Here is a 9750-nt window from a genome sequence, read left to right as displayed (position 1 = left end):
TTTTGCCATATCTTGGAAACCCTTTGTCATATTTTAGTTTTTTCTTTATTTTATTATTTGGCAAGAGTACATTTTTAAAATGCACCCTTGAAGCTCTGCGAAAATGGGTCGTAATTGCATCAAAATGGCCGACAACGTTACGCTCTTTCTTGCAATTTTCAAAACACGCGCTGAAAAACATGCCATATCTCGGGAACCTTTTGCAATATTTTAGTTTTTTATTTATTTTATAATACGGCAAGAGTGCATTTTTAAAATGCAGGCCTGAGGCAAGAGGGTATTTTTAAAATGTAGCCCTGAACCAACGCGTAATTCGGTCGTAACTGCCTCAAAATGGCTGCCAAAGTTAGGCCTTTTCTTGCAAATTACAAATCACGTGGTGGAAAACAGGCCATATCTTGGGCACCCTTTGTCATATTTTACTTTTTTCTTTATTTTATGAAACGACAAGAGTGCATTTTTATAATTATATTGCTTTTTATTTTATTTTTTTCAACTTTTTTCGAACATTTATATTTTTGACCTTTTACTGTAGGAAATATAATTATTTTATTTTTTTATGTAATAGAGAATTTTCCAGTCTTTCATAATTAGCAATTCGTTGGTTGCTATCGCTTTTAGTTTAAGAGATATTATTTATCAAAAATCGTCGGAAAAAAGTATCAATTATCAAGCCCCCATTGGCAATTTTTTCTTAAGAATTAAAATTTCAAAATTTAGTCCGTAGAATAGTCTCTGCAATTTGTACCTATGCATCTCTTTTAGTTTACGAGATATTTGCGATTGAATAAAATCTGCAAACATTAAAAAATGTCACTTTTTAGCACTTTCAGTCGCTTTTTTCTATCTTTTACTTTAGGAAGTATAATTACTTTATACTTTTGTCTGATAGAGAATTTTCCAATCTTTCATAATCAGCAATTCGTTGGTTGCTATCGCTTTTAGTTTAAGAGATATTAATTATCGAAAATCGTCGAAAAAAAGTATCAATCACCTCCCCCCTTGACAATTTTTCCTTAGGACTTAAAATTTTATCTCTTAGATCTCCATTTTAACTATCCCATCTTATAGAGAATAGCCTATAGATTAAGACGCTGCGATCAGATCCTAAATATCTCTTTTAGTTTACGAGATATTCACGATTGAATAAAATGGGCAAAAATTGAAAAATGTCACTTTTTAGTACTTTTAGTGGCGTTTTTAGACCTTTTACTGTTGGAAATAATATTATTTTATATTTTTATCTGATAGAGAATTTTTCAATCTTTCATAATCAGCAATTCGTTGGTTGCTGTCGCTTTTAGATATTAATTATCGAAAATCGTCGAAAAAATCAATTATCCTTGGCAATTTTTCTTTAGGACTTAAAATTTCATCTCTCAGATCTCCGTTTTACCTATCCTATCTTATAGAGAATAGAGAATAGAGAATAGCTCAACGATGCACGTTTTAACTAAAAATATTCCTGCGACTGAAAGTCGACGTGCACAGTTGTGATACCGAATACTCCGTCGAGTATTAGTCTTTCGAGTTGTAAATTTTGTATATCGCGTTATATTTTATTGAATTTAGTGTTAATTACCGTGTTTGGTGATTCGGTAAATATTTATTGCGTATGTAATCGAAATTCAATATTTTGTGTGTTTATTACATTTTTGCGTGGATTACTGATCGGTTGTCATCGGACGCCGGTCGGCCGACTTTGGGTGTGATTATAAATAATATTTTGGACTTGTGCGAACCATTTTTGACTTCTGCACAACTGATTGGCTCAATGTGTTACCTGGTACGAATACTAGTTTAAATAATTATGGAGAACAAGACGAAATTTATGGTAAACTTTGTTTTCCGCCGGAACTCATTGTCCGAAATTGTGTAACTAATGTATGTTTCTTCTTTATTTCAGTATCTGCTCACATTTGATTTGCGGTGTTCGATGCACTGGTAAGTAAAATTTTTATCATTCATAGTATCTGTTTTCCTGATTTCTTGCAATTAGAAAATTGGTATCGTTTGCGGAATTCTTTGCTTCAATAAATGCTTCAATTAAACTCAAATCATAAATCATAATTTCATGATTTAAATTAGAATTGTTTTCGTTTTGAGTCATATCAGCGTTTGTGTATAAACCACTTTCTTATCGCATTCGCCGTGCGAGATGCTACGTGTAAGATTCTCGTCACGATGTCGCATGCAGCACATTTTAGTTTAGTTCTAATCACAGGCACCGTGTCAATAGCAATTCGCGGACAAGGTCGCGTGGCATCGACGCGCTGGCTTTGCGCAACTATTGCTTTTACCTGCCGGGTATATGCAGCAGGCACAGAGTCTTATTGTGAACTATCACTTCCTTGCGTGCGCAGTTTCGGCATGCTCTATATGCTTGTTTCGTGCCGGACTCTAGCGTATCCAGAGGTATATCGCGTAACGTGTTCGTTTTATCAGACTTCTATTTTCAAAGTTTACATTATATTCGGTCATCAATCGACTTAGTCGTAATATGCATCTGCAGTGTTTTCTTAATAAGTAATTGTACGTTTAATGTGCATAAATGTTTTTTTACTTGCTTTTTATGTTTATATTTCAAATCAAATATTTCGGTTATTGTGGGACGTTGTCGCTCGCTAGATCAATTGAAAACCAACTATTCGTGCTTGAGTAAGTTACTTTTATCTGACCATTGCGATACTCAGCACCGAAAGTTTGATTTCTCCCATGTGTGAATATAATATCATATTGTATGAAATGTTTTTGTTTTAACTTATAGAACATAACTTTTAATTACAGTACTTGCCGTACCCTTGCAATCCGGTGAGCACTGCAATGGTAAGTTTATAATTAAGTTATATTATAAACTGTTTCATCACATTTCACCTGCGTGTTGCAATAGCTCGCGAATTAGGGGGGGTGTATATATTTCACTTAATGGTAATTGTAGCTTTTTTAGTAATAGCATGCGAACGCGGTGTCATAATAAGTTTAGAATAATTTTCCCAGATGCAGAATTAAATTTTGTCTCACCCTGTATTTGAATTTATTGCGCCAAAATTCCGTAACGCGAGTTATATTGAAACTTGTGTGTTTGCGCCGTAGTATTCGTTGCGCCTGTAATTGTAGTTTTTTATTAATAGCATGCAAACGCGGTGACATAATAAGTTCAGAATAATTTTCTCACATTCGGAATTTAATTCTGTATCACCCTGTATTTGAATTTATTGCGACAAAATTCCTAACGCTAGTTATATTGAAAGTTGTGTGTATGCGCCGTAGTACTCGTTGCGCTAGGAATTGTAGGTTTTTTAGTAATATCATGCGAACGTGGTGTCATAATAAGTTCAGAATAATTTTCTCAGATTCAGAATTTAATTGTGTATCACTACATATTTGAATTTATTGTGACAAAATTCCCTAACGCGAGTTATAGGTATTGAAAGTTGTGTGTATGCGCCATAGTACTCGTTGCGCTAGGAATTGTAGTTTTTTTGGTATAGCATGTGAACCCAGTGTCATAATAAGTTCAGAATAACTTTTTCAAATTCAGAATTTAATTGTGTATCACTCTGCATTTGAATTTATTGCGACAAAATTCCCTAACGCGACTTATGGTGCGATTCGTACGGCGAAGTTATGGATCGGCCTTAAGTGGTATTCTGTGCGCTCATCTGTAACTTTACCTAAAGTCAACCCCGCTGCACGATAGAATTTGACAGAAAGCGCGCGAGTTTCAAATCTATGGGTTCTTCAATTATCCAAATATGCAACAAATATGTGTTAATACTTATTATTTCTATTCCGGTTCTATACTGACGTTTGAAAAGTCGTAATCAAAAGTTGTTATTGTTCATTGCTTTGATTTTTAAATTACCTTTGAAGAAACACAATCAAAAAATATAAATAATCTTTTATATGCTACGTATTTGGCTCATTATCAGCAAATACTTGTGAAAAATTGACAAAATATTCATCTCAAATTTATTGGTTTTACGAGTTTTTTTTTAAATTTGAAATTTTTGCTTGAAAACGTGGATATTTGCATTTGAAAAATACAGATACACTCGATGCGTACAATTCCTTGTCATCTTCATCTTTTTTCACATCTGCTGAGCACACGGCTCGTCAAAATATTCCACTTTACCAATTTCGATGAATAGGCAGACTGAGACAGCCGACAACGAGTGCGGGTGCGAGTGAGAACGAAGAGCTGCGGTAAGGCAGTTTCACCCGCGCCAAGAGAGCAGCGCATGCGTATAACATGTTACGAAAGCTATCGGCACCCTCAAGCTGCTCGAAAAATTGAGGCGACCCGAACCCTCCAAAAGACCTCCGTTGGCCACTCAGAATTGCAATTTGCGTTCGTTCGACACTATAGCACTTCGGGTGCTGCTCAGAATAGCACCATTATATTGAAAGTTGTGTGTATGCGCCGTAGTACTCGTTACGCTAGGAATTGTAGTTTTGACGTGATAACGTCTTTAAAATCGTTTTAGTCGGGTGACATGTTCAGAAACTTCACACCAAAACCTCACGAGGCCGAAAAACCTCACGAGGCCGATCGCAGGTATAACGAGAGAGAGACGGACCGATCTCCCGTCTCATCTCGAGCGCTGCCAGTCATTCCGTGAAACTTGTCACGCGGAATCCACACGAGCGGAGGCAGGCATAGCGTTCGAGTGAGTGGACCGATCTTCCGTCTCTCTCACTCTAGCGGCATACAAACGAATGGAGATTTTCTCGTGCGGTTAAGTTTTCGTTGAATGTTTAACAGTGAAACAAAATGTGAAGTGCAAGTGAAGTGTTACAACAATTGCAACAAAAAAAACTTATATCACCAATAAGACGTTATCACGTAAACATCTCGATCGTAAACCTACTTTACAAACAACCATTTTTTTAGTATAGCATGCGAACGCGGTGTCATAATAAGTTCAGAATAATTTTTCCAGATGCGAAATTTAATTCTGTATCACCCTGTATTTGAATTTATTGCGACAAAATTTCCTGACCGGAGTTATATTGAAAGTTGTGTGTATGTGCCATAGTACTCGTTACGCTACGAATTGTAGTTTTTTTAGTATAGCATGCGAACGCGGTGTCATAATAAGTTTAGAATAATGTTCCCAGATGCGGAATTTAATTTCGTATCACCCTGTATTTGAATTTATTGCGACAAAATTCCCTAACGCGAGTTACATTGAAAGTTGTGTGTATGCGCCATAGTACTCGTTGCGCTAGGAATTGTAGTTTTTTTAGTATAGCATGCGAACGCGGTGTCATAATAAGTTTAGAATAATTTTCCCAGATGTGGAATCTAATTCGGTATGACCCTGTATTTGAATTTCTTGCGACAAAATTCTGTAATACGAGTTATATTGAAAGTTGTGTGTATGCGCCGTAGAACTTGTTGCGCTTTTACCGTTACTTTCCAATCACGATTGACAATTATAAAATATCAGATTATTCTTTATAGAACAAGATAATAAAATATAAACTGCGTGAAGTATTTGTCAATTGCCATTATCTTCTAAACTGTTTTTTTACTAATATAGGCTATTTTCTTTTGACAACACCATGTATGTAATTTTTCCTTTATGCCCAGCTAAAAATTGGCAATCCCCATCGTTTTGGTTCCATTTTTTTTACATTGTAGGTAACACCTACATTGTTTTGGTAACACCCTGTATATAATTTTCAAATAATGTCACGCGAAAACAGGGTGCAATTTGCTATTTTCTAGTGTTATCTTTTGTAATTTGGTAGCCGTTAGCATAGCGCGTTATGCAGGTCATAAACATGTTTTAAAATGACGTCATGACGTCAGGTATTGAATTTGCAAGTTCTCTTTTATTGTATGTAATTTGTTAATAAAGAAATGTTAAAGGCAATGGTAATGTTTTTTGGCTTGTGCACCCCTCCTTTCATTTCAGGTACAGGTCAGAACTTGTAAGAATATTTTTAAGTGTCGCCTGTCTTGTGACGACTTAAAACTTAGAAATATTTAAACAAGTCCTCATAAGGATTGTCCAGGAGTTCCCTCTCTCATGGGATGATCCCCACTATAAAAATTGTTAAGGTATCCTCTGTGATTTGTGTGCTCCTTCTTTCATTTCAGCTACAGGTCAGAACTTGTAAGAATATTTTTAAGTGCCCCTCTCTTGAGGCGACTTAAAACTTAGAAATATTTTTACAAAACCTTATAAGGATTGTCTATATAAGGAGTTCCCTCTCTCTGGGAGTGATCCCCCACCATAAAAATTGTTGATATGCCTGAGTATTTCGGGGATGAAGCGCAGAGACATCGTAGCTGTAGGATGGGCCGGGAGCAATGGACGCATCGAAGCAGTGGGCGATCGACCAGTAGACTGTCTTATAACGACACGTGGCCAAAAAATTTAAAAATCTGATCCTCCCCTGTCCCCTTTCTTCTATCTTCTCCTCTTCTCTACTCTACTCTCTGTTCTCTTCCTTCTATATTCTCCTATTCTCTACTACTCTCATTCTTTTATTTCTCTGTTCTCCCGTTCCACTTGTATTTCAATTTCTCGTATATTTCGTATAGTTCCATATTTGCAACCCAAATTACACTTGTTATTTTTATATTTGAGAAAAATGCTTTCTACACCTGAGATTCGATCCGTGTCTACTAGCATGCCAGCAGGTGCACGTATCCACTCGACCACCGAGTGATTTTATCATTGTTATTTGATTCTTCTATTTATCATTCTACTTTATTCAACTTTTTATAAACAACAACACAACACAAACAACAGCTATATATTGTACACGCTCGACGCACTTAAGATTTATATAGAATATGATTTAAGACATCAATCCTGCAAATGGCAAAGGGGAAATCAGAAATAAATATGAAGAAGTATATAATATTACATTATGTTTTATTAGCAACATTAAAAACTACATACATTTATTTAAAATCGAAAATCTTAGACAGCTCTTAAATCTCCTGAAAGTAAAACTTGCCTTGACTCCTTGGCACAAGTACTCCTAAACTTCTTCAACAGGCATTTACGTTGTTTATTTATACAAATTAAAACACACAACACAAGGTGCAAGCAAACATTAAAACACAAACAACTACAACACAATACAAAACATTTACATATAAAAACGAATTCTACGTGGACAGTACAACAAACATGTATGTACACATTAATACATAAGACAATACAGCAAAGTCATATACACAATAAAAGGAGTTCTCAAGTTTTACATACACAATTACATAACACAAAGAGCAATCAAGGAAATGTGCTCAAGAGGGTGCATCTTAAAAATGCAGTCTTACCCTATAATATAATCAAGAAATAACTAAAATATGACAAAGAGTTTCCGAGATATGACCAGTTTTCCACCGCGTGAAAATTGCAAGAACTGGCAAATATTAGCGGTGATTTTGAGGCAGTTACGACCGACCTTCGCGGGGACTCAAGGGTGCATCTTAAAAATGCACTCTTAGCCTATAGTAAAATCGATAAATAACTAAAATATGACGAAAGGTTCCAGAGATATGGCCAGTTATCCACCGCGTGTTTTGAAAATTGCAAAGAAAGGCAAATTTTGCGGCCATTTTGAGGCAGTTACGACCGAATTTCACGGTGGTTCAAGGATGCATCTTAAAAATGCACTCTTACCCTATAATAAAATCGAGAAATAGCTAAAATACGACAAAGGGTTCCCAAGATATGGCCAGTTTTCCATCGCGTGTTTTGAAAATTGCAAGAAAATGGCAAACTTTAGCGGCCATTTTGAGGCAGTTATGACCGAATTTCGCAGAAGTTCAGGGGTGCATTTTAAAAATGCACTCTTGCCCTACAATGAAATAAAGAAAAAACTAAAATATGACAAAGGGTTCCCAAGATATGGTTTGTTTTCCATCGCGTATTTTGAAAATTGCTAGAAAAGGCGTAACTTTGGCGGCCATTTTGAGGCAGTTACGATCAAATTTCGCAGGAGTTCAGAGGTGCATTTTGAAAATGTGCACTCTTGTCCTATCATAAAATAAAGAAAAATCTAAAATATCACGAAAGGTTCCCAAGATATAGCCTGTTTTCCACCATGTGATTTAAAAAACGCGAAAAAGGGCAAATTTTGTCGTTTCCTTCGTTTTCTATATTACCCGCAATTAAAATAAACAAGGTACCCTTAATTCGCGAGCTGTTGCAACACGCAGGTCACAAAACATTTGACCAAATAATATAACTTAATAAAAACTTACCAATGCAGTGCTCATTAGATTGCTAGGGCACAGCAAGTACTGCAATTAAAAGAAAACATAAGTTAAAATAAAAACATTGCATACAATATAATATTATATTCATACATCGGAGAAAACAAACATGCGCTGAGTAGCGCAAGTCATATTACGTTGTCAAATATCTCCCTTCCGCTTTTTTGCTCTTTATTCAATGCTTTATAAAAAGTGTTACAGTGATCGGATTTAGTTCAAATATGCGCCGTTTTGTTCGATAATCTGTTTCCATCTAGACGGCAACTTCATAATACCTCTCTCGTAGAAGCCCCCCTCCTTATTTGCGAAGAACTCGGACAGCCACTTTTCACAAGCCTCTTTTGAGTTCAACTTTACACAATCAAGGGCATTCGCCATGGACAGGAACAGGTGGTAATCACTTGGCGCTATGTCCGGGCTATATGGTGGATGCAATAAAACCTCCCATTCGAGCTCCCGTAGCTTCTGACGAGTCATCAACGAAGTGTGTGGTCTGGCGTTGTCCTGGTGGAACACTACACCCTTCCTGTTGGCCAATTCTGGACGCTTCTGGTCGATTGCCTGCTTCAAGCGGTCCAGTTGTTCGCAGTAGATGGTAGAATTAAGCGTCTGGCCATATGGGAGCAGCTCATAGTGGATGATTCCCTTCCAATCCCACCAAACACACAGCAAAACCTTCCTGGCCGTCAATCCCGGCTTGGTCACTGTTTGGGACGATTCACCGGCCTTCAACCACGACCGTTTTCGCTTGATATTGTCGTATGTGATCCATTTTTCGTCGCCAGTCACCATCCGCTTCAAGAATGGGTCGAGTTCGTTCCGTTTCAGCAGCATATCGCAGGCGTTGATTCGGTCCAGAAGGTTTTTTTGCGTCAAATCATGCGGCACCCAAACATCAAGCTTTTTTTTGTATCCAGCCGTCTGCAGATGGTTTAAAATGGTTTGGTGACTAACTTCCATCTCCTGGGCGATGTCACGAGATGCCACATGCCGGTCTAACTCGATGTATTCCATGATTTTATCGGTATTTGTCGTCACAGGTCTTCCGCCGGCTGGCTTATCCATGGTGTCGTTTTCACCGGCTCTGAATCGTCGAAACCATTCCTCCGTGGTTCGAAGTGAGAGAGCACCATCCCCCAAAACACCATTAATCTCACGGAACGTTTCTCTAGCGGATTTGCCTTTAACGAAGGAAAACTTTAAAATAGCGCGAATTTCGGCGTTAGTGAACTCCATGTTTACACGTCTATAACTGTTGCACGCAATATCCAAACTAATCATGCATAGCGTCCTTTTGTAGGCCATGTCTAGACCTTTCAAATCATGTATAGACTTGCCAGATACGAGCTCTGTAGCGCTTTGTACATCGCCCCGAAATTCAAAAGACAAAAAGGCGGAAGGGAGATATTTGACAATACCGCCGTGCTACCATTAACCGTACTATTATTTTGTTTATTGCTATTTTAATACTATTTTGTGCCATCCCGTGTTACCCCCTAGAATCT

This window comes from Atheta coriaria, unplaced genomic scaffold (assembly GCF_025399875.1).
Source record: "Atheta coriaria isolate IRGN ID8LTWV9N9 unplaced genomic scaffold, Caltech_Dcor_3.1 hic_scaffold_6_pilon, whole genome shotgun sequence".
Lineage (NCBI taxonomy): Eukaryota > Metazoa > Arthropoda > Insecta > Coleoptera > Staphylinidae > Dalotia > Dalotia coriaria.
This window is presented reverse-complemented; position numbering follows the sequence as displayed.